Raw genomic sequence first — 7,088 nt, 5'->3', positions numbered from 1 at the left:
AGCTTTCACATACAATCCAAGGGACTAACCCGAGAATGGATGCATTTGGTAATGGGCAGCTTTCGATGGGGGGATAGCAACAGATGCTTGTACACTGAATCCTCCAATTACGTTACTGCTCTTTGCGTGAATTTAATTCACGCATTACTAGTAGAAAGAATCGTTGTAAAGATTTGGTCACTATTTTAATGAAAGTCTATGAAAAGACTCTATTTCAAATGAAATGTCCCTAAAGTCTATATATTAGAATGGTCTCTAAAAGTAATATGTAGAGCAAATTCTAGAATGCCGTGCAAAGTGTACTGCGATCTGTCAAACTTGGGTACCTTTTGCAGTACCAAGGGACCAAATGTAGTACTACAAGTGGTACCCATTCTGAGCCCGACTACCATGTCTTATTTGGTCTTTGGTTACATTTTTCCTTTTGGTTTGCATGCAGACTAGGACAAACATAATCTACAAAGTTTGGAGTCCAGTTAAAAAAAAAAAACTCCTCTGATCATTTTTACGTTCTGATTTACGTATTATAAATTTTTGTGTTATATGTTTCTATATAGGGAGACTTACGGCTTCGGCACCATTCGACTATTATCGGCAACCAAATTTCAAACGCCAAATACACAGTATTTTTCTATCGAAACACATCAGTGGAAACATTCAGATGATTCTTTGTTCTGTCCGCTTCCCGCTGGCGAGATTTCCGAGACTAAACAAACGATATCGCCGGATATGCCATCGATTCAAATGAGCACGCCTCAAAATGCGACTGATTTGGAGCTGCCGAAGAGATTCACCAGCAGTTGTTATGGCAAAGTTGCCGAAGAGAATGAGGCTGCCGACAATAGTCACACTGACAAGGGATGTTCGCAGCGTTGTAAAAACGTTTCCAAAAGCATTTTGACAAGTTTGTGGGTGTGAATCGATAGAGGATTGAACAACGCATAAATGTAAATAGACAAACACGGAATTTATCTGCTGATGTCCGAGAAAAATACAAAAGAAGCACGGCATCGGCTTAAGCTGCCGAGAATACGTAAGTTCCCCTAGTGCAAATGGTGGTTTCAGTGTACCCGATAAAGCTAAACCAACCTGTCCAGAGCGGTTCGTTTTGCCAGCCAGTCTCCGAGATATCCGAGAACTTCTGAACCGGGCCGTCTCGGTTCGCTTCCCGTTCTTGGCCGCCGCCAGTTTTTCTCACTCTCGCTCTTTCTGGTGCCTCCTCCGCATCACGCATTTCATTCATTTTCGCTAGTCGCGCTACCGCACATTTCCACATTTTTTTACAGCCTCGCCTGCTTTGTTTTGTTTTGTGCGAGCAGCAGCAGCAGCAGTGCTCACTTGGATTGGCCTGAAATGGCGACGCACCCCCGCTATTTCCCAAACCGCCGCCAACTTTGTCGGGCAAAGAAGGAGATGATGCATTTCTATCGTCGTCGTCGTCGTCGCAGTCGTATTCGTCATGGTAGTGCCCTCTATCAGTTGGTTCGTCGCCGCTGGCCTCGATCAGTCGCATGTCGTCTGTCATCGTTTGTAAACGCGCATTTCTTCAACGAGCTTTCGCCGCCGCCGCATTAGGAAGATTTGAATTTCGCACAGCGTGTTGCGTCGGATCCGAAGGACACAGTCCCGCTGAAAGTTTAACATTTATCGTGAGTTTGGTGACGTTTTAACGGTGAAATAACGGCGTCACGTAAATCAAATCATTTCGTAAGAAGACAGCCGGAACGTACGAGTTGAATGTGATACATTGAGCATTCGGTAAAATAATACCGCATCCTCAGTCTAGTACGTGGAAACCGGAATGATCTCGCACACCAGAAAGCACATTTGCGGTTTTTCGTTGACAGTGTGTTCTCTTGTGTGCGTTAAACTTGGAAACGCAAAAATACAAGATAAAACTTCAAGCATATTATGAATTTTCAAACAAAGCAGTTCTATACAAATCCCCGGGTCAACAACTAAAAAAAACTCTCAAATGACACTTATTAATATATAAATATCATAACAACAACTGTTTCTGTACAATTTGTCAACAAATTTATGTTGACAACTATTATGATTAAACTCTTCGACACTAGGATCTCGAATTGAGTGCCTCCACCCACATAAAACATCCCCTCGTCGTCATTTTTTAAAACAATTGTTTTCCGTGTATGAGTGCCGTGCCGAGCCCATGCTTCAGGGTTCTGTTAGTTCAAGTGAAAAATTGTCAGTGATTACTCAGGTGGCCATAATGCGACTACTTTTGGGGCGGTGTTGAATAACGAACGACTCTTCATCTCACAGCAGCCCGCGTGAACTAGTGCATAAATTACGGAATCAAGGAGATTTCTCATCAACCCCACCCTCCCTCAAGCTGGATTACGGAATCGGATTGGCTTCCATCTTCATCTGCAGTTTTAGTGGTAAGTACCTACGCTTTTCGATCAAGTGAATAGGCTACGGATCTTCTTTCAAGAACGTTGAATGCGCGCGCTTAACGCATTCACGGTGCTCCATAGACCTTTATTATCAGAAAAAAAAACTTCAAATCTGTGCTCACCAGTCGTATTATTTCAAATAAAATCGAAGGGCCTGTTTTAATGTTACGCCCTTTTTAAGGCATTAACCCACATTAACCCACAGATATACTTATATAGGGACCCAGATACCGGTAAACGCGCAGCTATTCAGCAAGACCAAGCTGAGAGTCGTGGGTTCGAATCTCGCCCGTCGAGGATCTTTTCGTATGGGGAGTTTTCTCGACTGCCCAGGGAAAAGAGTATCTTCATACCTGCCATACGTTACCGTAAAATCGGGTGTAATTGATCAGAAGGGTGAAATTGATCATCGTATCACACGATTTTATTTATGCGTAATGGAGCACAAATATCAATGTAGGCTGCAGTAAATGAACGTTGTTTGTCGTAACTATTGTCGAATTGTGTGTGTTTTTTGCGTTGAAGAATGTTTATTACTATGAAAATAATATAAAATTTCAAAATCATGCACGGTACAGTATTGACAAACACTTATAAGCTTCTATTTCTAAGCAAGGATTTTAACATAGTATAAACCTGAAAGTTTGTGAGGATGCTCGAGATTTATCCGCAAACCAGATTTCATCACCAAAACTCGTACCAATTAGCTCAAATGGTTGAAATAATTAAACTTCTGTTAGATATCATTGATTTCCTTAGGAAATTGCATACATTTAGGCGGTTTCCGCGTAATTCTTGAAATTAAACTATTCGTTATTTATATAAATATTGCATTGTTAAGATTTTGACAAGCATATTCGGATTCAGAGACCTCAAATTTATCATGTAGAGTTGTTTTGAAAACTAGCAATAATTGCATTGACAAGTGATCAATTTCACCCCGAAATGAGATCTCCTGATTTTATATTTTAGAGATATTTGTTAACATTGAATAGACATTTGTTAGAAAATTTCGGTACATACATGAGTCGATGAGGCTCACCTTCGTACTTGTTTTCCTGCATTTAGTTGTTTGGCATTGTTAACATTATAGAAAACAACCTAGAAAAACCGTGAAAAATGATCAATTTCACCCGAAATTACGGTATACACATGCACAAATGGTCAATCGGCAAAGAATGCGCTCAGTTAACAAATGTGAAAGTGCTTATAAGAAGCTGAGATGCAGGGTCTGTCCCAGTTGGGACGTAACACTGGAAAGAAGAAGAAGAGGGCAGGATCCGTCTTTGATTTCGGAATTTTCAAAAGCAATTTTTTCGTTCAAAATCAAGAAAATTTACAGGAAAATGTGTTCACTGTATTTTGTTCTCCAACCGAAACACGGTGCACACATCTTCATCGAATAATTTTTAGTTTTCAACAGAAAACCTGCTTTTGAAGTTTTGATGATGACGACGATGATTACGATGACGCAGCGTTGATCGTTAAATACAGGGCGGGGCAAGTTGAGCACTTGTTTAACGTTTTTTAACTGTATATTTTGCATTATCCAGCTTTTTACGCTAGCTATAAAACAACAAGGGGTGATTCGATTTAGATATGTTTTGCCTACAGATTTTATAGTAAGGTCTTAGTAGGCAGGGTTTTGCGTTTGTTGATTCAACTGTCAAGAATTTTCACTTCACTTGTTGTGCATTTTTCGTATCCAAAGTCTCATCAAATAACTTGATTTAATTTTGAATGCATTTCTATTTTCATTGCAGGTAATCAACTGAAGGAATTGATTGATCTTATCCACTGAAATTATAATCCTATGACGAATCACTGCTGCTACTTATCCTAGAAATGGAAATCAACAAATTATCTATGAGGGGTTGTATCACTGCGTAGCCATTGTTGCAGAATATTGGAAATGTTTTTTATCGGCATTTTAACTTGAGATGATTTGAAGCTAAAGTAGTGTTAAAAATATGAATAAACCAAAGTAAAGGAAGTCTGAATCTTGGTAATGTGGCATCGATAGTTTGTGACATTATTAAACTAGGGCAAACAAAGGTTCAATTTGAAATACCATTAGCTAGCATTTTGGAAATATTTTCCCTTCATAGAGTGCTTGCAGCAAACAAAGGTGCCCACCGTCCCTTTTGCTTTTGCCGGATACCGGTCTAAAACAGAAAATACGCTACAAAATGTTTCCCAGAAAAATCAAATGGGTCCGTTGGGCACATTAAACAAAGGATGAAAGCGGCCTATTGAAACGATTTCCAGACGTAAACAAAATGTCGTAATTTGCCACATCAAAAGGGGCGGCTATAGTTAATTCACACTTGAGTATAGGCAAATCGTAATTGAACTGTTGCGAATACGACTAACATTTTAAACTAACAACACTTCAACCTTTTATTGAATTTTGGCACAATTCTTTTCAAAATCATTGTACTGTTGAGCGTTGGTCAATGGTTCAGTGGCATCTTTCCAAGAAAACTGCTATCCAAAATATTATTCAGCATGAAGTAAGGCATAATTTGTCTTCACTAGCTGAACCCATTACCATAAACCTGAAAAAGGCAAAACATTATTAAAAATTAAAATTATTTTCCAATGTTTTCCGTCTAATATCTACAAATTGAAAAATTGTGACCTAGATTGTGACAATAAATAAATCGTCGTCAAAATAAAACTCAAACACAAAGCTTGCTTCGATGAAGCTATAAAAAATTATAGTGTGGACAAGAAATGTCAAAAGGGGGTGATTAAAAATTTATAGCAAGCTAGCGAAAAAAGCTGGATACATTCTTGAATCCATTCCCAATTTGGAGATATCAATGCATTACTTAGTTTATTTTACCAGCAATTGAAGTAAATGATGAGAACAATTATATAAAGGTTCATTTTTATGAATCAGAAGTCGCATAAAAGTTCATGTTTACTTGTTTGTTTTACAAATTACATAATACTCGCAAAACACGGTGGATAAAATCGTTAGATTGATGAGTTTCCTCACACAAAACGCTTTTTTCTGTGTTCATTTGTAAATTTTGTTTCGTCCCGTACACTCGTACAAAGTAAGTCGAATCAATCCATAGCAGCTGTCAAATCAACATTTTTTTGTTTAACACAAAGCAATCAAAGGATCCTTAGCAATCCGGAACCATATCACCGCCAACCTAGCAATGAAAATCAAGCTTTCATTTTCAAACATACCTAATGATTGTTATTATTATTATTATTATCTTTATCAACGAGATTTGCAGCCCAAGGCTGAATCATCTCGGATATACTTAATGAGTGCGTTTCGTATACAAAAAACTAAGTATATACTTAGTTTACGGCTTTACTTCCCTTCCGAAGGAAGTCGTCACTTGATTTTTTTATTTTTAGTGACTATCTCGGGGATGGGATTCGATCCCAGGTCCTCGGCGTGTGTTCTAACCACTACACTAGGTCCGTCCCCATTGGAAGGGTACAGTGCGTTTGTGCCCCTGAAGGTAGTCAAATTTCATGTCACAGATAATTTCCGGAATCGGCTATAATGTGGCCACCACATGGCGGAATTTTAAGAAAACTGCATCAGTGTAAACCTTTTGAGAAACGATTGAATTGGATAACTATGAGTTTTGAATTTGATTAATCCTACAAATGACCATTTTCGGGTTCCGAGACGCCTCAAACTTACGATGAAGTGGCCAATTTGTATCTAAACATCTGTTCAAAGCTTATGGGAAGGCATTTTAGTGCACAATTATGTTTAATCTCAACTTTTCGAGAATTGAAACGGTTTGGAATCCAACAAATCTACAGCGGGATCTTCCGAGCATTACGTCCGAATGGCCAGATCCGGTATATTTTAAACGCTGCAAAACTCTTCATTTATAATCTTGAATATCAGATCTTAATGATTAATGCAAATTAAAATGATTGTCATTGCAAATAAATAAAGGTAACTTGGCATGTCCCAAAAAATAGCCTTTTTTAACCCGACTTGACCCAGTGACCCACCGGAATAACTCCGGCCATAGGAATATTCCAGAGTTCCTCTGGCCACGTCTAGAAACTAGACATGTCGGCCAGTGAACTGACAAAAAATCATTTGAATCCGTTATGAATTCGCTGAGCGGTGAGGGTTTCAGTATTTTTGCTATTTTCATGGATATTTGCCTACAGCAGCGATGAGCGTGAATTTCACTGACTGTGATTTGCCTTGCTTAGCTACTGTAGAGTGAATTTCAAGATTTTTCCCAACCCTGGTTATCAGCCGTGAACAAGGATCCGAGGTAGACGAACTCATCAACCACCTCAAAAGTATCCCCGTCTATCGTAACACTGCTTCCCAGGCGGGCTCTGTAGCGCTTGGTTCCGCCTATCAGCATGTACTTTGTTTTTGACGCATTACCACCAGGCCGACGTTTGTCGCTTCACGTTTCAGGCGGGTGTACAGGTCTGTCACCGTTCCAAATGTTCTGCCGACAATATCCATATCATCCGCGAAGCAAACAAATTGGCTGGATCTTGTGAAAATCGTACCTCGGTTATTGAACCCGGCTCTCCGCATGACACCTTCTAGCGCGATGTTGAACAGCAGGCACGAAAGTCCATCACCCTGTCGAAGTCCTCGGTGGGATTCGAATGAACTGGAGTGTTCGCAAGAAATCTTCACACTATTCTGCA

At 39.5% G+C, this 7,088-nt stretch overlaps 1 protein-coding gene across 1 annotated transcript in view; it reads left to right on the top strand.

Moving 5' to 3' along the window:
- The first annotated feature begins 1,503 nt into the window (after positions 1 to 1,503).
- LOC5576274 (titin) overlaps positions 1,504 to 7,088 on the top strand; it is a 351,555-nt gene continuing 345,970 nt past the window's right edge. Inside the window, exon 1 of the mRNA XM_021842989.1 lies at positions 1,504 to 2,405. The gene's annotated coding sequence lies outside the window, so the exon portion shown is untranslated. The remainder of the gene's footprint in view (positions 2,406 to 7,088) is intronic.

This window comes from Aedes aegypti, chromosome 1, assembly GCF_002204515.2.
Source record: "Aedes aegypti strain LVP_AGWG chromosome 1, AaegL5.0 Primary Assembly, whole genome shotgun sequence".
In the NCBI taxonomy this organism is placed as follows: Eukaryota; Metazoa; Arthropoda; class Insecta; order Diptera; family Culicidae; genus Aedes; species Aedes aegypti.
Note: the sequence above shows the minus strand (reverse complement) of the source record. Positions and strands in the feature narration are given on the sequence as shown.